The sequence below is a fragment of the Tympanuchus pallidicinctus genome, unplaced genomic scaffold (genome assembly GCF_026119805.1).
Source record: "Tympanuchus pallidicinctus isolate F22 unplaced genomic scaffold, pur_lepc_1.0 scaffold10, whole genome shotgun sequence".
NCBI lineage: Eukaryota > Metazoa > Chordata > Aves > Galliformes > Phasianidae > Tympanuchus > Tympanuchus pallidicinctus.
In genome coordinates this window covers 7,772,005-7,798,631 of record NW_026294619.1, presented here as the reverse complement: position 1 = coordinate 7,798,631, position 26,627 = coordinate 7,772,005, and the positions used below count along the sequence as shown (strand labels likewise).

Sequence of the window (26,627 nt, the reverse complement as noted above, 5' to 3'; positions counted from 1 at the left end):
ATTCAACCTTATTTATTACTAACTAGCTGCCCAGATCTGCTGATGCTTAGGTGTGTTGGTGAGCTACTACTTTAAAAAGAAAAGAATTGTGATTATAATCTGTATTGTTATTAACAAAAAGCATTTGTCTTGAGACAAAGCTTGAATCACATGAATATGTAACTGTATTATAACATCTGCCAAGAGGTTTGCAGGATTGTAGACAGAAGATGAAGTAATTAATTAAGGAATTACATCCACAAGGTGAAAAGTCCCCTAAGATAACTCTGCCAGAAGCTATTTTAAGGAAAGGATCTAGGGTTTCTTCATCTGAATAATTTCACGCAAATCTTTGAAGGCAATTCTTGTGTGCATGTGAATATATCTCCCCTCTTGCATAAGTGCTCTCAATCCTGTGGTCTCAAGTTTTTTGTGACAGATCCCAAAAATCTCAGACTGTTCCTATGCGATGAGGCTCTTTGAAATCTTGGACACGTTATCTAGCGTTCAATGTGCCTAAAAGTTACAGAAGATCTTTCAAATGCTGAAGATCAGATAGAATATTTATTCAGAGGAAGAGGGACTGTGTAGACATGTGTAAGAGATGGTGTCCATGGCTAATGCTGAGGATGATCATCTCATTCCTGACTTCTTTTCTGAGCTCTGTCCTTGGCAACAATGAGCAGCACAGGACGTCTTTTCCTCTGCTCACCATGTTGTCTTCCTTTCACCTTTCAGTGATTTCAGTGATGCAAAGCCTACACAAATTGACAGATTTTTGTTCACTATAAGGCCCTTTTAAATCACTAGATCAAAGAGCCTAACTCAAGCTCACAGAGAATCATAGTCATAGGGTCCCTTCCAACCCAAGCCATTCTAAGGATCATCAAGTTTCAATCCCTCTGTCACAGGCAAGGCCATCAACCTCCAGATCTGGTAGTAGACTGGTTTGCTTTGCCCAGGGCCTCATCCAATCTGGTCTTGAACACCCCCAAGGAGAGCACCTACAAAAAATAAGACATTCCAACTGTGGCTTTCCAGATTGGTGCAATAAAAAGACATTGAATCTTAATGGCAATTTGATACAAGTTTCTCAGTCTTGTCTGATGCTTTCCTATTTTTTGGATGCATCACTGCGGAAAAAAAAAAAAAAAAGATTAAAGAGCATCTTCTCCTCCTACTAGTTATTTGAAATATACTGTTGTTACCTTCCATGTGACTGTTTGGCTTAAGACTTCTGAAATGTCTTGTAAAATGCATGTATGCATAAGGGCACAATATCATGTAATATATCTACAACTCTTGTTACTGTTTCTATTCATTTGTAATAGCTTCCATAATGCTAGGAAAAAACTATATATGCACTAGCAGTTGTGTGCTTAGTATATTTATTTCATGAATGCTTTTCTTTTGTTTGCTTATTCTTATTTTAGAGGAAAAAATAGATCTCTTTTAATTTGATGACCTCCCTGGTACATTAAATACATGTCTTTCTGCTCTGCTTTTCATATTAGATTGTACTTTTTGCTCATCAAATTAGAATAATTCCATTTTCCAGTCTTTTTAAAGTAACAATAGTTATCTCTGGTTTTAGATAATGAGCAGGTTGAAAGGAACCATCTAAAAGAATTTCATACCATTAATAAAGCAAGCAAGGAAACAAACACAGAAATAAAACAGTGAAAGATAAATAAGAACAATTTCCTGTTTTCCTTTCACTAATTTCTGGCAAGATAGAGCATTTCTTCTCATTTTTACACTCTTGCACATATTTCAGTAAAGGCTTATGTTTGTCAAGGAAATATCTCATGGTCCTTAGATAGAGGAAGACAGGGACAGCGTATGTTGCTTATACATAGTTGATGGAAGAACAAATATCATCAACCAATTCAATTTCAATACTAGGCAGTAAAGAAAATATGTTATTTTAAAAATGCATTTATTTTGAAAAACAGAGCCTTTCAAAACCATGTCTGTCTTACACACCTTTCATACAAGATGTTTTGGGAACACAGGTACTGTAGATAGTTGTTTTATATTTGCAGCACACACAAGTATGCAGGAATTGCACTTGTGTAGTGTGTCATAAGCCTCAATGGAAGCACCTCCTCTGCTTCTGTTTACTTACCCAGAAGCCACAACCAAGCCCAAGCAAAATGGTTCCAGTAGCAGAAAATTACTAATTGTTACGACCTATATTTTCAAAAAATTCATAGATTCATAGAATAGCATGGATTGGAAGGGACCTTAAACTCATCAAGTTCCAATGCTCTGTCCCCCACTAGATCAGGCTGCCCGGGTCCTCGTCCAACCTAGCGTTAAAGGTCTCCAGGAATGGAGCATCCACAGCAGGCAGTCTGTGCCAGCATCTCATTGTCCTCTGAGTAAAAAAAATTCTTGATATGTAGCCTGAATTCCCCCTCTTTTTAACTTTGAAGTCATTCCCCCTTGTCCTGTCATTATCGGTTTGTAACAAAAGATGGTCCTCTCCCTGCTTATAACTTCCCTTCAAATACTGGCAGGTGGCAGTGGGGTCTCCATGTAGTCTTCTCTTCTCCATGCTGAACAAACCCAACTTCTTCAGCCTTTCCTCACAGGAAAGGTGCTCCAGCCATCTGATCATCTTCATGGCCTCCTCTGGATCTGCTCAAACAGGCATACATCTTTCCTGTGTTGGGGGCCCCAGGCCTAGACACAGTACTTCAAATGAAGCTTCATGAGGTCAGAGAAAGGGAAACCTGGTCTTCAGCTTACAGCCTGGTCTGGGCTTTGAATACCACATCTCCCAGCCTAGTTTCTTGCAGTCCTTCACCTTAGCTGTGCCTAATTACTGCATTAAATTCTGGCATTTTTCCCATTAATGAAAAGTCAATTGATTCAACTATGAGTCTCAGATAATAAAAGATGACTATTTAAATAAATAAATAAAGTGGCTATTACAATCCAGAACAATAGTAATTACCTGAAAGATGAAGAGGAGTGTTACAGCCAAACCACACAGGTACAAACCAAAAAAAACAACCAAACAAACAATCAACAGAAAAATCTCCACCAACACCAAAACAAGCAGATTTGAGTAGCCAGCATTGTAGAATGGGAACACAAGTTATTGCAGATGGTCATCCAGAAATATTTTGTTCACCAGTCTGTCAGATCTAAATCCATATCAGCAGAAAACAGAACTGCGTTGCCTCTTAACACTAATTGTAAATGGAGCTATTACAGAGCCAGGGAAGTCATTATGATAGCTCTTTTTCTAAGTCATCAGGCATCCTGTAAAACATGCCATGTTTATGATTGTAAGCATTGTATGGCTATAAGAACTGTACATCACGCCTGTCGTTCTGGAGGGACACCTGCTGACTGTTCATATGCCAGTTTGTAAGAAGGTATGCAGTTTAGCTACAAAATCTTCATTTTGCATCTCACAAAGCCAGACTGAGCTTTGGCTAACCACCCTCCAAACAACAGTTGAAGACACTGTCCTTTTAAGATTCAATGCAACAAAACCAAGAATAAAACACATATGTGTACAATCAATGAACATTAAGATGTTATAATTACAAAATAAACAAGAGAGTTTGGAAAAGCAGATTACAACAACAAAAAAAGAATAGATAGAAAGCTTACCCCTATCCTGGGTTCACTTCCAAAACTCCAGCAGAGCAAATCTCCAGAAGAGATCCTTCCCCACTGGCAGCCAGCTCTTAAATAGGTCTAGGAGAGGTGCAGCCAGGCTCCACCCCTTCCAGCAGCACAGGTGAATTGCCTTCACCTGTGCTCCTCTGGCTGACTCATGGCTCACCTCAGGTGATCAATCTGAGGCTCAGGCTGTGACAGCAGTTCCCATACAATATGCCAAATGCATTGTTTGTTCAAGGACAAAATTTTAGTTTGCTGATGCTATTAAAAAAATGGTGCCATATTTAGACATAAACATCTCTTGATGCTTTTTGCCCCAGGGGAAGTTCTACGAAATAGAATTACTAATCCAAATGTGAATATAGTGAGAAAAGGCAGTGCAGTTAACCAAAGATACGTATACTATGGCATAGCAGAGGGTACAACATCCCCTATTGGTTCCTAACCTCTTCCACAATGTGCTTGCCTTTTGGTCCTATGGCAAATAAGTGGATAGGCGACTGCCTGACTGCTCTGTACCTCTCATTCTACACCTTTTGTTGTGTTGTGTGGAACAGAGGTGCTTTGCACCTGTGCTACTGGTGCTTCCCCCGCTCTTTCCTACCTTGGTTGCTGGGGTTGTGGTAGGGTTCAGTGAGCTAGCATTTTTGCACAGCAAGCATTGTTGAGGACAAGTGGTATCTGTCCTTGATTTCTCTATTTCATGCAGCAGTGCTTGAGGACACAAATATCTGCACGGAGTGTTTATGGGCTGCATAAAAAAACTGTCCCCGACTTTCATGCTCACTCATCCTTAACCCCTGTAGATTTAAGAGATATACATAATAAATGATTCATTATGAGAAATTATCTCTGGAGATTTTTTTAATCTTATCAAAGCATAGACTATGTCAATCATATGCAAAGTCTCAAATGGAATTACTTCTCATAATCAACCACTCTTAAGTTTGCATCTCATTTTTACCTTTTTTTTTTTTTTTTTTAAGGGGATCTGATTCTTAGTTCCTCTTTTGCAAATTGAAAGAAAGAAATAATGTGAATTTAAACTAATCTTCAGGACACACAGCAGTCAGCAGAACAGCCTCTGAAGTCTTAGGATTACCAATAAACTTTCATTTAAAAAAAAAAGTCAATCACTTCAGGGAAATATATTTGTATCCCACTGGTTGCATACAAACAGAATAGACATAACACACATTAAATTAGATGTTTTATCATGTACCACAATATGAATGGTGCTAAACTACATATCTCATTGCAACAATGGCTTGTGACATAGTAAAGTGAGCTGTTAATGTTACTAATAACATTTCTGAATGTACAGCTGATAACTGGATAGACTTTGAGAAAAAGTAGGTAAAAAAAAAAGTTGACTTTTCAAAGGTAGAACTGGAAAAGACATCCAACAATTATCCAGATTCATGGAAATTGACTTGAGAGTCTTTATCATGAGTTTATAATATGCACGTAGGGACATTACCATTAAAAACTAGATAAAAAGTAGAGAAAAATAATTTTTAAACAACTTTAGGGAGGAAGTACACAGCCTGAATTGTGCAGCTTCCATTAAAGGTAATGAGTCTGTCAGTGTACATTTCTTGCATTGAAAATGTGCCCTTGATAGTCTCATTTAATCTCATCTAGAGACATTTCAAACTTCAGCCAGGAATGTGCTAAATATTATGCTGCATATGACCAATCAAGCACAGCCATAATTTTTTTAATCTGCTTAGTGCACAAAACTAATGCAGGACTCACCCACCTCCTGTTATTGTCCACGCTGAAAACCACCACCTTGCTGAGCCATGTGCACATTTTCTTACCAGAAAGAAGCCAGCCACTTCATGTCACCAATTATCCAAGTCTTGTTTTTTCTTTAAGCAAGGATAGTAAAAGGCAGGTAATTGAGAAGGTAGAGCAAAGATTCACATTCTCTTCTGGTGATCCATCTGGAATTTCTTTTTTTCAGGGTAGGTATTGGCGCAACGGATTCATTTAAGACTGATGCTAAATTTTCACAGGCTAGGAGCAGACCCAGGGATGGAGTGTGCTGAGGGGGCAAGTGTTTTAATGGGCACCTCCCTTGAGTCCCTGCAGAAAAAATAACATGTCTTTTCCTACAAAATTTGAATATAATTTATAGGTTTATGTATATTTCTGTTGAACCTATATCCACCTATAATGATTGAAAAGGCACCCACTTGTTTGGCAGGAATTTGAATGAATTAAAGACTTAATTTCTCTGTAAAACTATATGTATCCTCTGTATGTACTAACAGCACTCTTTATAGCCATGTTTTACCTACATCAATACACTCATTCATGAGAGCAAGCAATGTAAGCAATGTAAATTCTTCTCAGTTTTTTTAGCCAGAACATGTAAGAAACTGCATTTTCTGTTTCTGTAAGCAAAAATGTTCATCTTTATTTTTGTTTTCCCTCTCTTGACTGTAATGCTTGAAAGAATCCTATTCATATGTCTAAAAATAAAAAATAAAAAAGCAAAATGGTATGTGAAAGGTCATCAGATATGGAAAATTTTGGTTTACGATATGTTTCCTTGGAAAATTTTGAGTGGATCAAAAAAGACTTCAGAATGACAGTACATGTGGGACATTAACTCTCAGTAGTTCCAGGTAGAGCAATATCAAAATTTTTCAGAAGTTCATTTAAGCCTTGGCACTTTAAATAATTAAACCACAGAAATGTAGAAACTAAAGTGGATGTGATTTTGACAAATGTTAAAAAAATCCCATTTCTTTACTGCATGATTTGGTTAGCAACCAATCAGATGAGCAAAGTGCAGTCCATTCCCAATATGCACAATTCACTCAGCACACACAAAGCCCTGTATTTTATTAAAAGATATGGTGTGGAGCCAACATCCTAAGTAATGCAGGTGCAACTGAAATATCCAGTGATGATTTGGCCACATATATATGGATTACCAGAACCTAATATTGGCAAGAGTAGACGAAAGGAAAGGTCCCACCTGCATTCTATATGTGTGGCAGGTGCAGCTTAGTCTGTTGACTCAGTTGCAAATGTAACATCATTATTAACTCTACCTTGTCCTTTGATAAGAGTCTGCATGCTGTGCTTACAGGGTAGGGTGCAATGCACAGGCTTTCGTCATTTTCCTCTTTACTAAATAACTTCAGTTCTATTCCAGCAAAAGCATAATGCAAGGGAATAGGAGGTAAAAAATTATAGCAAGGTTTTTTCATAATCATAGAATAAATAATAGAATGGCCTAGGCTGAAAAGGACTTCAAAGGTCATCTAGTTTCAACCCCCCTGCTGTGGGCAGGTTTGCCAACCACTAGACCAGGCTGTCAGGTTTTAGATGTGTTGTGTGTGGGAATGCATGTTCTTAAATCCTGGAATAACCACTTGCATTTCTATACATGTAGAACCATTTTGAGAGATGACAGTTTGGCCCAGAAATGTTACCAATCAGTGTTTGAATGGGGCTTTTTAGGGTTCATTTCTAAGAACAACGCATAAAAAAACTGCATTTGGTGGTCAGATGAGTGAAGCACAAAGCACTAGTGAAATGAGTGATATTAAAGACCCAATTCTGATAACTCTTGTCCAGTAAAGGGCAGACTGCAGGGGAAGCTTCTGACTTACCTACCATATAGAACTGTCTCTGCTTGCCATCAAAAGAAACAAGCGATACAGAGCCTACAAGCTTCTTGTTCTTTTGTGCTGCAGAGAAGAGGCAGCCCATGTACATGCTACCTGTCCACTTTTCCAGTAGTACACACAGAGTACAGAGAAAGAAAAAGACCCATTTTAAAGAAAGTCATGTGCTTCCCAGAGCCTGTGTACCTTCACATCATTCTCATACAGATGATTTCCTCAGACATGTATGTTACCTTGCTGTGCTCTGGTTATGCTATTATTATTAATCTTGCAATTCCGATCTCATCTCTGGGTTGTTGGTCACATTTCAACCTGTAGATTACCCATTCAGTTCTAGTTTCCTGTGTGATAAATTTGTTGAACTGTTGTGGCCAAATTTCATGCCAGATGTATCTGAACTGTAGTGGTAAATTAAACAATTCTTGCGAACGACAGTTCTAGAAACATTTCTAAAGCACACTAAGACATTTTAGGGATTAAAAGCAATTGTAAGCTTGCCTTGCCATTCTCTAGACATACTGGCTTGCTTTTCTTATTTACAGGTAATATTAATAAGGATCAAGAAGCAGAACAAGTCAGAAAGTACTATCCCACAAGATATTCTGGAGTTCCAAAATGTGCTTTACTCTCAATTCAGTGAAAATTTCAGTTACACTAGCAATTCTGATCCCTTTTATTTCAGTAATGTTGAAACAGAATATTATGTTAAACTTATAGAATTAAAGACATTACATAGAGAATATGAAGCCTAACAAGTTAAAGTTAATAACAAAGTGAAATTAAATGCTTTCAGCTTAACAAAACATGAGATCTCAGTGTGATTGAATCAAAGCAAAAGGTGAAGCATTATTCAGTCTGATACTTTTCTCTCAATTTTGGGATGGAAATTGGCATGTATGTATTACAATTCAGTATTTCTCAGTGTGAAACAGTTCTCTTGAAAATACTTTCCCATATATTATTTGTTAAGTGAACACATATAATAGAATGAGTCTTGGCTCCTTCAGTTTAGTAACAGTGCATGTTTGACACTGCCTGGCAGTTCCTGCAAAGCATTACTTTTGTTAAGTCTTCCTTATAGTAGAATAGCTGTCTTTCAATCATATTCTGAGGGCCTTGTGACAGAATCAGAAACAAAGCTTGGCTTAGACTCAGGACTAAATAACTAAGCAGTTATTTGAGTGTTGTAATAACCATCATCCTTGAGACTTTTGTTCACAGAAAAGTTAGTACTGTGCAAATACAAGAATGTGAGATTACAATCCAGGAATGCCTAGAAGTCCATCTGTAGTAGACAAGAGGAAAGAAATGGCTGATTGACCTTGTCTGGTCATGTTTTGGAAATCCAAGGACCACACTGAGTTATATTAGTAAAATGAGAGTACAGAATAAAGAGTAAGAGTGCAAGTGTATATTCTTATCAGTAAATCCAGGCTCAAACTTTGTAGTACCACCCTTTGTAGACATCCTTATGGGCAGTAAGAGAGGTTGCTTACTCAGAAATGTGCTTTCTAAGCTATTTAGCTCTCCAAGCCATTTTAAAAGCTTAACGTTTTTGAAGATGGGTTGAGGCATTTCTTGTGGCATTAATAAAGAGAGAGCTTTCGTGGAATGGCTTGTTTTCAAACCTGTGCTATCTTATAACTTGTGCAGTCTACTCTTTAGATCCAATTCCCTCTGCTCAAGATCAACAAAAGGCCATTGGCAATATTATATTGTGACTACATGTACTCTAGTGCTTATCATGCTATCTCTCTGCCAATCTCAAGACAGTCTAGCATTCAGCAGCTGTCACCAGCAGCTGTAGGCATTCAGCACCTTTGAAAATTAGCTGCAGGATATCTTAAGCCTGATATTCCAAAAGTGATGAATCATAAATTAGAAGCTGCAGTTGAAAACATAGCTGTAGTTCTTGAATTTTTCATGAGAACTACTACAATTAAAGCCTTAGAGTAGATAAAAAATAAGTGGGAAAAATCAAAAGACTTGCTGTACCCACTTGAAAGGAAGAATTCATGTGAATGATACTCACTCTAATTGTTTCAAGTAATGTCTTAAAATAATGTTGATAATTTTGAAATGGTAAATAAGATTAGTAAATTATCAGTTAAGTTACAGCAGAGTGAAAGGTCAACAGCTGGTGTGGCATCACACTAAATAGTAAAATGAGCAAACCTGTTGGTTGAAAGTTTGATAGATCCACTTGGCGTTCAGTGAGGAAAGCTGTACATCAGTAGTAATTTAATTGGGATGGAAATATCTGGGGAAAAAAAATGAACACAGAAAACTAAGAGCTGAAATGCCTCATTTACCCAATTTCACATTACAGTTTCGCACCCAATATCCCATGTGCTTATCACATATTTCACAGCCAAGATATCAGATTATACTCAATAGCACAGTTTAAACAGTGTTAAACAGTGCATCACAGCATCCTGTTCTAAATTGATATTGATGCCTAACTCGATGTCACATATCACCAAGAATACTGCTAGAGTAATACTGTACTGTACTGTGTATCAGAAACTCTTCTATGCATTTTGTATAACAACAGCTCCAGTTTCATGAAAAGCCCTTTTCCTCGATGAAATTTTGTAAATGGGATGTATTTAAGCCACCAAAGTTAGTGGGATAACATACAAACCATCTCAGGTCAATGAGCTGGCTTAAAGCTCCTTGACTTTTCTTTAAAAAAAGAAAAAAAAAAAAGTATTTACCTTTGTGGTTTACTTTTGTCTGGCTTTGGAGTTAATCTCCTCATTGTCAGCACTTAGCAAGTTTTTGGATCATGGTCTAATCTCCAGTTCTTGAAAGTGGATTCTATTCAAATGAACATAAACAAGGAGTCTTGCTCCAGTTATGCTTCCAAGGCAGTGGAGTCCAGACTTGAACTAGTTTGAAGTACAAGCTCTCTGTAGCACAGCTAGTGCAGATATCAGTTCCTAAGTATCAGCTTTTACCATCTACAGTTTCTCCTGTTGATCTGTATTATTTGAGAATTTTGGCATGGCTTGTCCATCCATCTGCATTGCTGTCTGGAGACTGCCTGCAACAGCAAGACAGAAAGACTGGTCTGCTTCCAGGGAGGTTGCAGAGAATAAAAAAATCTTTGCAAGAGCCTTCCCTTGAGCATACTTTGTTTACAAATCAAGCGGGGGTTTGAAAGACAGTATACTTAAGATTGGAGTCTTTTTGTTCTGACTCCACATGGACTCACACCAAGCTTTTAGGACCTATGTGTTCCCCCTGTTGTCCACTGGGTCTGAAGCGAAGGACTGAGAGTGATTTCCGCTGGACTGGTGCATATCCCCAAAGAAGTGTAAAATGTAGTGCAGATGTTCCATATTTGTGTCCACAGGATGCACAAAACAGACTTCAAGGTGGAAGGACTTCATAGGAATGAATCCCATTCTTCCCGTTCTTTTCATTCCCAAGCTCAGTTTCTCTGTTTTCCATCTTTTCCTGTTTTGCATTGATTCATAGTTTTATGTTGCCCCAGAAATACAGGGAGCATTGCTTGGTAATGTTTTGTTGTTTTGGTTGGTTGTTTTTTTTCTTTTAATAAAATTTGAGGCAAACCTCATTAGTTCTAAAAATCAATATGGTGTTTCTTTATCAGTCCTAATATGTGGCACACACAAAAAGCATCCATCTAGTGTATTAGAAATGCAGAAAGTCTTTAGTAAATAAACAAATGATACAATTTGCCCTGTAGTCTCACAGAGGGAAGTGCTGTTTTTTTCTCCTCACTGGGCTTTCTCCACATTGCTTGTTACCAGAAAGAAGGATCTTCATTTTTTCTTATTTACGTTTTTAAGAATGCTAATTCTTATTGGTTTATTGGATTTTTCTTCTGTAAGATTTTTGTATGTACAGACTGCACAACTTCTTAGCAGCCCACAAATGTTAATATTTTTATGTTTATTTCCATATCTCATTTGGCTGTCAAAAAAGTAGCATTTAGCAGCACACTTCAGTTACTGCAATGTATTAAAGTAGTGCTGTCTCTGAATAAATACATTATGATTCTCATGCATGATAAGAAATTTAGAAAGGAGTCAGATACTAAAAGGAAGAAAGAAAAAAAAAAAAAAGAAAAAGAAAGAAAGAAACAGCTATGGACACCCAGAAAACAGATTGGTACAAATTGGTGTATGCTTCATTGGAACAAAAAGAAAAGAAAATCAATTTACATAAATAATACTCCTTTTCCTTGCAACTGATGTTGTTTAGATGAGAGTTTATAGGACCCAGTGGTAATGTCTTCCATTCTATTGGAGAGGGAAGGTTGTGCAGACACTGAAGAAGAACGGAAGATAAAAAACATCTACTCTTAATGGACTATCTTGACCTCTGCTAGTACTATCCCAGACCAAGCAGAATGTAAGTAAATGTTTTAGAACAAATGCACAGTGTTTGCAAGCTTTCTCTCTCTGTGTCTCACTGAGTTAAAGAACAGAGGGTTGTGAAGGACTGCAAAAGGTCAGACCGAGAAGTTTACAGCTAAAAACATTTGTGGTTTGTTCAACAGAGAATTAGAAATGAGGAAATGGGTGAAAACAAAATGGCTCATGAATGAATTGCTCAGAATTATGCATTTCTCACATTTGTGTTCCACATGCTCTGCACTGATGCCCCAGATCTGGATGTGCTGGAGCTCTAACCACTTCAAATCAGTTTTACATCAGTTCTTGTCCCTTTCCGTATGGCAAAGGATGGTAGTCTAGTGAAGAAATGGGTGCCAGTGTGTTTGCAGTATGGACACATACAGTTGATCATGTTTAACCAAATTATTTTCAGAGTGCGACATTTGCTATGACATGACATAAACAAATTTCTTTCAATTTCTGCCATCATAAACATATATATATATATTTACTTTCTAATTTTGCAGAGCAAAATGACATGGTATTAATGCCATCCTTCCTCAATTAGCAGTATTTGTGAACAGACAAGGCAAGGCATCAGTCTTTTTCAAGCTAACAAAAAGTTTTGCATTTGTCCATAACATTCTTCCTCAGAAGAACAGTGATGACAAAATTATCACATTATATCTATACGTTGGCTACGATTGTATTTTGGAATTCACAGTGAGTGGGATTCTCAAAAGCGCTCTGTATTGTCCCCATTAAACTCCTGCTGGCTCAAAATGGCTGCGAAAACATGCTGTTTTGGAAAAAAATCCACCTTAGTATCAGTTAAGCTGTATTTCCACATGACAGTACATCTAATTTTAAGGTGCATTGTAGAGAATCAAAATGCCATGACCACATGACATAGAGTGCTGGAGCAAGTTGTTCAAAACTGTTAAAGGGGAAACTTGTTTGCAGTTTGCAGGTTTTATAAGCGAAGTCATTGTTGCATCACAGATGTAAAGCTTAAATGCAGCTCAAGGCACAACCTATGTTGGTTGTTCTGGGTAACTGTTAGAAATATGGTGGCATAACTGCATTTAGTCCTATGAGAACACATAGAGGTGGGTGAGCATGTCCTGTAGCAATCAGGAAGAGAGACTGTGCAGCCACACCTGTTTGCAACTGGTTCAAATATGCTATTTTCAACACAGCTTATCAAATTCACTTACGACCTTAACTATCAAAATGAGCAAGGTTTCATTTGTTTATGGCAGTGACACGTGAATGAAAGAGTATACTGTTGTGATTTCATTTGGAGACAAAACTGCAGAATCACAGTGTTACTCCAGCGTCTTAGCTGGAGATACTGAGTGTATCTTTGGAATTTAATCTACTTTTCTGAGTGAAAAAGAATCATCCAATCCAGTTGACCCATGGCAGCTGTCAAAAAATAATCTGAGTAGTCAGCAAGGTACAGTGTGATCTGCTCCATTTGTCAAACTTGTGAAGTTAGGGCACTTTCTTAAGTTCCCACTGCCTGAATTCAGTGTAATAAATTTGGATTGCATGTCAATTACTGCAATTTATGACTACCTATCTCTCCATTCTGAATATGTATGTGATTTTAATTTAGGGCTTCCTTACTGTACAATATTTATTATCAGTTCTCTATTTTAACCAGCATTGAGATAACTGCTATTTTACACTCCTCCAATGTCTTCTCTTTTCAAGGTCATCAGTTTTGCGACATCACTGAGAATGAAGTAGGACGTATGGTTCTGTTTAATCAAATTTCATGCTCTGCTGCCTCCTTCTTATGGCCTCTGTGCTAATTGATCAAGTTTTCAATTAAAGTCCTCCATCTTTGTTTTAATTCTTTGTTAAGGTTTTTATTCCATTACATGGCTTCATGAGATCTAAGTTGGTACAAAATGCAAACTATCTCTGCCTTTCCAACTGTCTAGTTACCATGATTTAGCTATATTGCTCTTCTCATTCCCCCTTTCTTATTATTAAAACTCTCAGTGGACTAACATCATCTGTTGGACTTAGACTTGAATTCCAAAAATCTGATTCATCCATCAAGGAGAGATTAGTTTACCTCATGAGTTGTGATGAAGAAAAGTTTCTATGTGTCTTAGCCCTTTCTAGTTGTCTTGCTCAGCAATAATTGAGCAAATTGCTATTCCTAAAAATATACTAAAATGACTCTTGTTAACTATATGGGCCAATGTCAGAAAACTTGCCTTATGGAGAGATTTTCCTAGCAAACAGTGATTCAGTTTTCATTTTCACATTGTGTTCTGTGGATCAAGTAAATGTTAATGTGGCACATATGTAGTGATGCACAGGGCTGATTACTCGTTCTGTATTTTATAACTCTGTGTTTCAGCCCCTAAGTGGTACTATATCAAATGTGTTATGAAATTTAAAAAAAAAAAATCAAATAATCCTTTGAATCAAATGTTTTTTAAAAGGGAAAAGAAAATGCTCTGACAGAATCCGTATAAATATATTTTTTTCAGGTAGGCTTTGTTTGGCTAGGGGTAGTTCTTCATTTTAAAAGATGAAATTTTTACTTAAGTTCTGATACTTTCAACTATGAAGAAAATACAGACCAGATAATTCTCTGAAAAATCTGCAACAACTGTCAGAAATCTTTAAGGTTTACAATTAGGAGTCTGCTTTATGATAATCTTCAAATAAAGCATGAAAGCTTATAAAATATTCTCCATTTTCCTGTTTAAGAGAAGTAAAATTGAATTTGCTCTCCAATTTCAGCTATGTTAAAACAGAAACAAAGCATTGACAAGAATGACTGTAGCAGAGCAATTGCACAGTTGCTGGGCTTGTGCACTTTTGAATGCTGCTTTCAAGTTCTTGTAGCAATTAAACTCCTCCCCTCACTTTGTGTTGAAGATCTGTGCTTTGAAAATTTCTTTGTTCGTGATGAATATTCAGGCAGTCACCAGGGAGAACCTAGAGGTGGTTGGAAATACTTGATCCTTGGAATTCAGGGAGCATGAGGTGGGATCCTGCTTCCATTGCAGGCATTGCCAAAATTCCTGCTTATTTCAATATGGTCAAAATTTTAGCCTTACATCCAAGATGATATCATAGAATCATAGAATCATTGAATGGCCTGGGTTGAAAAGATTCATAATGATCACTTAGTTTCAACTAATCTATGTACAGGGTCACCAACCACTAGACCACATAATTATGTGGCTCAGAGCCACATCCAGCCTGGCCTTGAATGCATCCAAGGATGGAGCATCCAGAAACCTCTTTGGGCAGCCTGTTCCAGTGTGACACATCCATAGATGATGGCATTTTCTGTGGATCAAACTCTGTCAGGGATCCTTGAGCTTCCAGCACAAGTACCTAGAGTAGCACAAATAGTTTTAGTTGCAGAGTTTTCTCCTTAAACCTTGGAAGAGATAGCAAAATCCATTCAGCTTGCGTACTGTTCAGCAATCCATTTTAGCATTATCCTTGGATATTAATGTCCTTTCAGGGTTTAGCAACCTCAGTAGAGTCACCTTCATCAATTGATCTTGTTGATTTTTTGAACCAGTAAGTATTTGCAGTATTTAGGATATTCTTCGGCAAGGAATTTCCCAGTTCAACTGTGCTGCCTGAAGAAGTACCTTTGAGATTTTTTTATTTGCAATCCGCCTGCAGCCTGATAATTACTCCCACAAAAAATTGTTCCTACTTTTTGCATTACAAAAAATCAAAGTAATCATTTCCTAATAATCTTCTCCGTGTTATCGTCATTTCTGTTCATTTGTGGATATCCACTCTCAGTTGTCACTTTCCTATACACAAAATCTCAATTTACTTATTCCTTGTTTAGAGAATATTGTTTACTAAGTAATATCACTATCTGCATTTTTTCTCATCCTTTTACCGCCTTTCTGATCAGAGAGCTAGGACTGCAAGTAGTGTTCAGTTGTGGACACACCATGGGTTTATGCAAAGGCATGATTATGTTTTTAGATTGGTTCTGTTTCCATCCTAGTAATTACTAGCATCCCACTTGTTTTTTCTCCAGCCAATTTGTTTCACAGAGTAGCTAATCTACTGGGGAGTTCCTGTTCCAGAGGCGTAGCAGTTACTTCAGAGCTCATCCTTGCACACATCATGTTGAGGTTGTATCTCCTCTGTGCACCACTGCACATTTAGCAACTCTGCTTTTTAGCTTTCATTTTGTCCTCCACTGTTGTGTCATCTTTCAATATATCTTTGCAGCCTCTTTTAATTTCCACTGCCTGAATAATTTAGCACTGTTAACAAATTGGTCTTCTCACTATTCCCTCCTCTTACTGAGACATTTTTGGATATGTTTATTAAATGCATTTTGGGAGGGAGCTTGTTGAAAGCTTTTAGAAAGTCCTTTGACTGTGCTGTGAAAAGCCTTTGGAAAGGCTTGTACTCTCCATGTCCAGCATCTAAAAGTGAAACCACTTCAAATGAACAAATGCTTTTGCTTCAATCTCTGGTTTTCCCTTCTCCTCACAGCAATATACGTCAATAATGTCCCTTTTTTTGCAAACTATTTTTGGATATTGGGGAGTAAAGATCATATAACTGCTACCTTACAGTATTTCTTAATTTAGCCATTTCAGTAACAGCTTATGTGGTGAATGTTTGAAGTAAGCCATACGAAGAATACAAACTGTTCTTTAATTGTGTCTGGCAGCCATAATAATTAATAATTGTAGAGCAAATGTTGCCTGCATTTGAAGTATGCAACAATTACAGTGAAATAAATTTATAATGTGCCCTTGCTTTAAAAAGCCTTTATGTGCTTTCATAGGCATATTCTAGAGTGTATTTTCTCATGCAAGTTGGCAATTCCAGGAGTGCAGAGACAAATTCATATTTAAACCAAGATTGAAACAAATTCAAAGACAATTCAAATTTTTACTGAAGTTAGTGAATCAAATTTCCTTATCCTTCTCATAGTTATTCAATACTGCTGAGCTTGCAAGACCACAATTAAAAAAAAAAAAAAAATCCAGTTCCCCAAAGCAGCAAATAAAGAGAGCAACAATAAACCTGTTTTATTGGATGTTTAATTATTTTAAGAAAACCTGCCTGATTTTTTTTTTTTTTTTTTTAATATACAATGTGTTCTTTCTTAACACAGTGGGGCACAACACATAATAAATTTAAAAACAATTTTATCTGTGAATGCCTTTAAATAGCATTTATCTTCATTGGATGCTTTTTAGGGGGCAATAGCTCAGTAAGTAGGAAAATCTGTCAAACTTCATTTGCTATCTGGGGGATGTCAGATTGTGCAAGGAATGGACTTGCTCTTCTCATTCCATCCTGAATAAAAGCAAGTGTTCAGCTGTTTCACAAGCAGATTTGGCACCAGCCAGATATGCTCCCCAGCACCCATTTTCTACCAAACACAGAAATGCCAATACAGGTTTCTCTCATTCCCAACATATTTGTTTCCCCAGATTCACACGATGCGTGTACACAGTTCTGCTGCTGTTCTGAGCCATCTGTCCTACAAATCATAAACAAAGCTCTCTCCTTGGTTCCTCTGTGCCAACCATTAACATCAATATGAGTTCCACTGTAGGCAGAGCTTCATCAAAATGATTCCTTCTTGGATTCACTCCAAACTCTGCTATTATTCTGCATTCTGTATCATCGAGATCTTGTAGGCACAGCACTCTGACCATGTCAACCAAAGCCTTGAGATAAAACAAGGAATAAGAATGTTAATTGTTCTATACCAGTAGTAATCCAATCGAACAGGTGGGAAATTCAGTTGGTAAGGTGAGGAAGGAGAGTAAAATGTGAAATCTCTGACTACACATCTCCTTTTCAGACATTATAAATGATGCCCATAAATTTTGATCAAGCCAAGAAACACATTAATTCATCCCTTCTTCATATGATGGCTTCTCTTAGAGTGTTTTAACTAGTTTTTTCAGTCGCTCCCTTCATTACAATATGCCAGCTAAAATTTTTCTGACCATATCTGGCATGGAACTGCTGAATGGAGACTGGAAGGTGGAAGTCTAAGCTGCTGCTTTCTGAATGGACCTTCTACCAGCCTCTTCCTTGAGAGAGCACACCTGACTTTGTTTGGTCTGATATAGTGCACCAAGGACTTGTCCTCTGCTCCAGTGATATTCAGTGGGTACAGATGGATTATTCTTCTTTTGTTCCAGGAAAGCAGAATTTCTTTATTCCTTTCCTTATTTACTTATTATTACTTACCACCTGAGTTTCCTGTGTTTGCAAGATGAAAGATAGATAGTTAACCTTTCAATCCTCTTACTGTCTCTAAGGATTTGGTTGACCATGGTAAGAGTGCCATGCCCATAAGTCTTGCATGCAGAGTTCTCTAAGGTCTAACTGAATTATAACACTAAGTGCTGCTCATGATTGTGACTTTGTAATGTGCACAAGAACTCATATTACTTTCAAGTTTAATGCTTTTGTATAATCTGAGAAAAGCATTTCACACAGACAACTCCATATTATGCATTTAAGCTGACACTTCAGCCAATTTGTAACCAACAAACTAGTAGGAGAAATCATTATTCTTATTAACAGCTGAATAATACTTTTGCAATCTCTCATTTCAGAAGCTACTGTGAAAAACAGCCTCATAGCTTGCCATTTCTTCTGCATTCCAGCTGGCTTGCTCTAAGCTGATGGTTGCTGTATAAAAGCCTAAAACAGCTATTCTTAAATTTAGATTTTATTGAGTTTAATCATTCTATTTTTAAAACTGTACTGCAGATAACGATCCAAACAGATCAATATTTATAACCTGAGTAGTACAAAGCAAATACATTAATAAGTAAAACAGATGTGATTGCACTTTCATACAAAACTCAGTGAATCTGATGTGAATGGTACAAATTTTAATTGAAATTATCATGTAAGGAAAAATGTTTCTGAAAAGCAAGGAAAAGAAATCTATTTCTACAGAATAGGTACCAGATTCTGATCTACTTCTGTTTTAACACACATGAATTGAAAAAATTGAAAACAATTTCACCAGTGTCAGTGAAGGAATACCTTCACCTGAGAGAAGTCAAACTGCAAAACCATACTTGCAGAGCACATGTTCTGTGAGGGAAGTTGGGTCCTTCTGGTAATGGTTGGCAAAGTTACAGTAACTTTGCTCCCCAAGGTGAAATATCACACTGTGCATGAGAAAGCAAGCCTCCCGAATCACTCAGAAAGTCCAATTATCTCTGGTAGTTGTGGGTATTTTGGTTCTGATGCTATCATATCACATGGCTCTGCATACGTTGTGCTTTGTTCCCCTCATCATGTAGAAACATGTTCCCCTCATGTAGAAACTGTGCAAGAGGAAAATTGCCCTTGATGTTTGTGCAATCACTCTCTCCACTACCGTGTGTCACAGACAGGCCAAAACCTCAATCCACTCTGCAGTCTAAAATAAGTGGGTAAGCATCATGCGTTTCCCTCTTCATGTGTATGTAGAAAATGTGCCTACTTCTTTGTAGGAGGACAAGGGTGAATTTCTGTCACCTTTACGTCTCTTCTTTATTTTGGCTCCTGGAACAGATCTGCCCAATACTGGATAGTGATGTCCAGGTCCCAGGTAGGTTTCTATTTGTCCTAGACTGTCTGAGCTCTCCCTGAACCTTGAGAAGAGAGAAGAGAATTCAGGAGCTCACAGTGTCAGGTCATCAATGTTGCTTTTCTACAATCAGGAAATGTCCTATTGAGTGCAAAATCTGCTAATGGAGAGAATCTGACCTCAGTAGGATTGGAGTAAAATATCTCTATTCAATAAAACCAGAATTACATAAAACCACAGTTTGTTCATTTTCGTACCATGAAAAAAAAAAAAAAAAAGAAAAAGCTAATCTCTTTTTTTCTCCCTTTGATTTGTCAGATCAAGAACCTTAACTTAGCAGCTGCCATGTTGTACTTGTCCCTATATAAGTCAACAAAATTCAAGATTGACTTTCTTTTTTAAGTGGCTTATACAGGTGACTGTATGAAGAGGTTTCATTACTTCCTAACCACTTCAGATGTGCTTTGGTCCATGTCAAATTGATTCCACATCCCTCAGAAAAAAAAAAAAAAAAAAAGAGGACTTCATTGTCAACAGTAATTGCCAGGAACAGATTTTCTCCCTCCTCATCTGTCCCCCGAATTGATATTAAAAATGGTTGAAAAGCTAACAAAGATGAGACAACCTCCTGAGGATACTTCTGAGAACACATTTGTCAAGCAGAATTTGAGTCAAGCCCTTTCATGAAGGACCTAACTAGTATGCAGATTCTTGCTGCTGTAACAGAAAAAAAGTATCAATTCCTATCTCTTGCCTGGAGATCTGTCAATATATTTTTCTGTGCAATCAGGAGTATGGTCCACCACATCTTGTGTGCCTGTAACAAGAAAGGAATGGTAAATTCTTGTCTAATTATGTGTTAGATTTCCTAGGAAGGAAAAGGGCATGCTTTCTCAAATTCACCCTCATCCAACTCTGATTCACCTCTGAAAAAGCCACATCTGAGATGCTGATGATTAACTAGACACTATAAGTCTTTTTGCAGCTGTGTTGTCAATTCAATTGTGAGAATTTAAAAACACCTGAGCATCCCCAGGGGAAGCTGTTTTGTGTTTCAGTAAGTTTGACAGGGGTGGCAGTCCTGCACAGGGTGCCAAATTCCTTCCTTTTGCTTACTCATGGGGAAAGTAACTCCCATGTGTGAGGACTAGCACTTGATTTTCCCATTTACTGGCTAGATAAACAGCATTCGCACTCTTAGCTCCTGGAAATAACTCTTCCTCTCTCTTCTGAGTTCTGCTTATAAAAGCATCAGCCCAAAGTGTTCTATTCTGTGAATTTTCGAAGTTTCCCAGTCTGAACACCATTACCAAAAAGTCTCTTCTTGACATTTTGCCATTATCAAGGTTTCCTTCCTGGTTCTCACACTGCACTTCCCTGGCTCAGCCTTTATTTGTTTGTTTGTTTGTTTATTCTTCTCTTAGCATTTAAATCCAGAAGGAAACCAATGGATTTCAGTACAGCTCTGAGATGACAAACGTGGTAAGGAGGGACATAGGGCATCATCTCAATGGTCAGTCCTTCGTAACCATAGCTGTTTCTTTCTCAAAATGAGGAACAGGTACAAGAAATGAAGAGATGTTTCAGGGGCCAAACTCTCTCTCTTTAGTGTGTGCTTCTTTGGGAAGTTTGCAAAGACCTGCAACATACTGCTGTATGCATGGTCTTTTGTTTTCTGGAATTTTTCAGCTACCGACTGACATAGGAATCTAACCCTGCTGCAGAATTTAACTTCAGAATTTAAGCTTTTATGGTTTTCCTTAGATTTCTAGCTCTCCAAGTTGCATAGTACATGATCTTTGTGTAACCCAGTGCTGTATTATCCTCCCCAGCCTACGCTCTGACAGCATTTAAAAGAAGTGTGATTTCTCTCTTTTCATCTAAGTGGGATGTGTAATGCCCCTCACTGAAGATTTGGCTCACTAAATAATTTGCTCTTTCTCATTTCATCTAATAGAGCCATCTAATAAGATTATTTTATTGTATGTTCCAACATATGTTGCATGATATATGTTAGAGTCTGTGTATAATTGTTTGATGCACAACTAGGTGCTGAAAAAGTGGGAGTGAAAGAATGAGTTAGGAATTTTATCCCATTTAGCAAACTGTTTTTGCATTTGCCTGACAGAGAAAGTAGAAGGAGTAGAAATGTCACAACAGCTTCACAAGGATGAAGCAACCTACCTTGTTCTTGTTTGATCAGACTGATCCAACATTTCAGATTCTGGCTTCCAAAATTTATTTGCCTATTTTTCATATATGCTTCTTCAGCACATTGGTGACAGAAAATAGACTGTGTTGAACGTTTATTCCATTTGTTAGTAAAATAAAGGCAGAGCAAGTAGCTAATTAGTGACTCTTCCTAAAAGCATATCCAGATACTTAAAATGGTTCTGCTGCTTTTCACTGGGTCTTCTCCCAGAATTTGAGTCAAAATTCAGAGACATTCTCTGCATTTCTCACACAGTAAAAATCTGCAGGCTTGTATTGCCATTTTTGACATCAGTCTTGACTTTGATTCTCTCAGATGTAACTGTAAATAGTGCAATGATACAATAAAACAATGATTAATGCTCTCTCATGGGTGTTGTATGGAGGTAGCCTTTTTACTATAACCAAAGGAAATAATAACAAACTCTATGAATATTTGACTTGGTTATGCTCACTATCAGCAGTAAAACAATAGGACCCCACAGTCTTTTTGCAAATAGAGGAAGGTACAGCTTCCTGTTTCCACCTCTCTCTCTCTCTCTCTTTTTTTCCTAAAGATATCCAACTGAGTAATCAATTGGGTTTTAAATGTGCTAGGTTCCAGCGTCACCACATTAGTTACACCCATTTCCTGACATGCGAAAATATGCACTATCTTTCTCAGTCAGTCTATGCATGTATGCAAGGAAATCTCAGATGCCCAATTCTGTGTAAGGAGTTAGGGTATACTGCCTACATCTACTGGGAATATGTCACTTTCAGGCAGTCTACATAGCCAAAAAACAAGGTCTCCAGAGCTCACCTAATTCATCTCCAGTTGACTGGTACCTTAAGTAAATAAACTGATTTTACTCCAGGAGATTTTAGGAGATTAATTTGATTTGATCACCACTGTAAAGATTTCTGAGGACATGCACAGTCCATATTCCTTCTATATCACCTCTGGTCACTCTCTTCCCTGGAGAATGAGAATTTGTATTTTATTATGTTACTCGTATCATGTTTTGGGTGATTGTAGATGCAGAGCATGCCTTTGCTTTTGTCTGTTCTCGGTAGGAAATTCTCTTTGTAATCAGACGTTTACTCTCATTGACAGTAATAGCAGGAAAACAGCCACTGAGATACAAGAAAGGACAAACGAGAAAGATCAGGTGGGTGAACAGCTCTTCAGAGCAGAGCTGGATTTGAGTGAAGGGACAAAGCAAGCTGTAAAGTCAGGGTAGAATGAGCATCCTGGATGGGATTTAGCATCTGGAGGTTGATGCTGCACTTTTCCACCCTTGCAGGCAATGCATGCATGATTGTGCAAAGGGAAAAAGTCAATCCAAATGATCCAACTCAGTATAGGAGCATTTTGAGTCAGAAGTTTGACACAGCTTTATTTCTTCTTAAAGGGAAGAACTCAAGGCCAGAACAATGTGGCTTCATCATCTGATTCTTATAGTTGTTTCCAGATCTTAAAAACTGATGAAATGTTTTCTGCTCCAGACTGAGCATCCTCTGGGTAAGGAACTGACGGGCTCAGCCATGCATCAACTTGCAATGAGTATATCCCTGCGATACAAGTCAGCAGACATTTGTTTTTGTGCCATAAAAGGCCAAGCAAACATATCATTATTATTACTATTATTTTTATTTTATTGTATTTTAGGCTGGTATTTGGGGACTTTGAATATTTTTTCAAAGAAGGAACTGGCAAAGAAGATTAAGTGATCTAATAATTCCTAATAATGAGTGCTGCATTTGTGAGTACTACAGAAAGTTATATTCTGGCTTCTGGGACCATGCATGCATTTTTATAGGGGAATAAATAAATAATCGTTTGTGACTTCAAAATGTAACAGTCTTCAGGAGGGAAGGGAAGAGAAATTGATGTTCATTCAGAAGGGAACTACTGTTCCAATTTGCTATTTTTTTTAACAAGGAGGGATGTGTTGAATGTGTACAGAACAATGTGTATTGTTCATGTTTATTGTAAAATTAATACTTCAAGTACTAGCTTGATTTTCTTCTCTTTACTCTTGGACTGTCAGACATCTACATGTGAGACATAATGAGTAATTACTGAAAGTTTTCCAAATTCAGACCTTTTTTAAAGGTAATGAGAAGGAGCTTTACTGTCCTGAGGCCCTAATATCTTGCTTCAGTTTTCAAAACTAGATGCAGTTCACTTCCAAACCATTGCTGTAACCTCTAAACTATTGCTATAATTTATGGTCAACTGAATATTGATTTACCCAGGCCAAATGATAACATATGCTAAGAGCAGTCCCAAAGGATCAGTGGAAATACTTGGGCAGTAAAATGCAACTTAGATTTTCAAAGTCTGACCTTACAGCAATAAAATGGGTTAATGTGAAAAGCTTTCAAGAGTTTGCGAATCATTGATATTCCCCATTTTGAGGAAAACCAGGTAGAACTGTTCATAATGAAAATATAGTTGGAACTGTTGTCAGATATGAGAGCTTGCTATTTTCTTAGGGTGTGAAAAGGTGTGTTTTACCTCCCACAGTGAGAAGCAGTAATTCTCATGAAGAGTCAGTGATATAGCTCACAAAGGGGAGTTGAATCCTCTTCTGGTGTTTAATAATTACAGGTCATATTGTGCCTCTGGCTGTAAAGTAGCTCTCACATCAGGAGTACGCTGCTGACCACTAGTACTAAATTCAGCTTCCAGATGGTGTAATAAGCTTCATGAGGAGTGAATGCAATTATAATAATCTAAAGGATTCTTGTGGTCTCTTCTAGGCATGAAAAACCCAACCTGTCATGCAGGGAATTTCTGGACTGCCAGAATCAATCCAAGTCTAGATTCTTTGGCCTAAAATGTATTCCTAGGCCAGACAGAAAATTATTTCATAGTCTCAGAAGATTATATTGTCACCTTTCTAGCTTATACTGACAAGGCATGTCTTGTTTAGTGAAGTCAGTAACACAAGTTGAATACCAAATAACTGCAAAGCTGCAGTAAGTCTTCTCTGCTGTGAAAGGAACAAATTATGCACAGATAATGTAAAAAATAAATGAAAAAATGCCCGGGCCATGTACATTGATATGTAGAAGTCGTTTATCACTGTTGCAACCATACTGCCTTACCAGTGTTGTGGGTAGAGGTGCTCTGGAGTGGTGCTCCCTGGCTGCACATGGAGCATGCTACAGGACAACGACTGGACACTGTCCCTCAACCATGCTCTGCTTTCCAGAGTAAAACCATCTGGATATCTGAGCTGGGGGATAAGGGATATGCCCTGAAAAGGATCCTCTGAGTACCTTCAGCAGCTGGATATAACCTAAGGCACTTTCACTGCATCTGCATTGTGGGTATATGGAAAGTATGTTAGAAAAGTTTATTATTAGCACCATGGAAAACTATTCCAGTTTAGAAAAAAGAATATTAACAAATTAATGGATACAAACTGGTGGCTTTGCTTGGTTTATATTTAATTGTTTAGATACTTGCTTTATATAGTTTATGTTTAGTTGTCTAGCTACTGCCTTGTTGTAATGTTTCTCTCTATTTTAAGAGGACATTGACAGTTTGTGGTTAAAGATTAGCTCACTGAATGGTTGCAGTTGCATATATTCTTCCCTTTTCATAATTTCTTGTGGATGTTTTTCCCACTTCTGAAGTGTCACGTCACCTTTAAGAGCAAAGTGCTAGGCAGGAACTGGTAGACACAGACTCAAGATGATGTATTCATCATTTTAGGATATGGAGAATGAGGGGTGGGAAAATTGAGTATGTGCCAGAAGTGGCAACTCTCACACAGAACTGAGAGAACCAGCTAATGCCACTGATGCCAGCATCAATGACACTTTGCAATTGGCCAAAGTTGGTTATCACATAACAGGAGACAAAAGGCCAAATTCAGCACTTCTATATACCCCCTTTAACTCAGGGTAATTCCAGCCAAGACAGGGGAAGTATTCTTGTCAGTATTATTAGTGGCAATATTTGACTCAAACTTTGGAAAGTAAGCTTAGTCTTTGACACAGTAAATATTCAGTTTTCTGTTTACCTTCTTCATGTTAATGTCTTAAAGTTTATGCTATACTAAATAATAAATAGTACAATTTTATTAGATCGAGTAGACACTTTTACACTCAGTTATTAGCTTTTTAGACATTGGTAAATAGTCTGTTCTCAGGGATGCTGATGCTTGGATATCCTTTTTCTCTTCAAATGCACATTCCAAATCACAAGCCATTTCCCTTTTTTTAAATCTTTTTTTTTTTTTTTTTTTCTCCAGCAGGTTTTATTTGTGCCTGCAGTTTTTATAGTGCTTTTTTACTTTTTTTTTTTTTTTTTTTTTTTCCTTGGGGATGGTATGGATTGAAATTTTATTAATGTCCAGAAGAAGAATTCTTTATGACTCCTTATCATTTTTTCTCCCAGCCCTTAGATCAAGATCCATGAATTAGTACAAAATAATATATAAGGAACTTACTTTAGTGGTTTATGTGATCAGCAGAGAGCAAGCACAGAACCTTCCAGAAACTCTTGGCAGGACCCTGAAATGATTATCACAGATGAGTGGCTGATTGCAGAGCTGAATCAATCTGTGATTACATTACAATATAAGGGCCAGTTTCTGCAACCCCTTATTCATGCAAGCAGTCCTAATGGAGACAAAGTTAAGAAGAAGAAAGCTGAAATCATCAAATTCCTTTCAAGCATAAAAACCATCCCCAGGAGTTAAGGGGTTAATGCTTTGACAACCACCTTCCCCCTACATTTTCCATCAGCTGTATACAGTGTGGAATGAAAAGGATTAATTTAATAGTTGCTAATGGCTTAAGTAAAAGCAACCCCAGCTCCCCCCAGACTGTAGTCATTGCTAACTCAGTCTGCAATTGAGAGAAGCTATTTCTTCCAGAAATCTGTTTAACTTTGAAAGAATAGCAAAAACTTCCTTAGCCAGGAAAGGCTTTTAAGGGAGAATAATTTTCAGCGTACCCATCTGAAGCTTTTCTTGAAAGCACAGTGCATTCCACTATTATATTTTGAATTTAATTAGAATTGGAATTGGAATTAACCCTTGTTTCCATAGCTATCCCAAGCCCAGTGTAACAAGATGGAAACAGGGCATGATGTGTTCAAAGGACTGAAGGATATATGATGAAAACAAAGTAGGGAGTGCTGGGTTGGGTAACATGCTCCAAGGAGTGCGTATTCCATGATTCTGAAAAGCATTTAAGATA

The 26,627-nt window shown here is 37.5% G+C and overlaps 1 long non-coding RNA gene across 1 annotated transcript; it reads right to left on the bottom strand.

Moving 5' to 3' along the window:
• Nucleotides 1-243: 243 nt before the first annotated feature.
• On the bottom strand, nucleotides 244-3,804 carry LOC128090401 (uncharacterized). Its single transcript, XR_008210935.1, has 2 exons — nucleotides 3,610-3,804; nucleotides 244-983 (listed from the first exon to the last, which is right to left on the bottom strand). It is a non-coding gene; the product is annotated as an uncharacterized LOC128090401 (long non-coding RNA).
• Nucleotides 3,805-26,627: the final 22,823 nt, after the last annotated feature.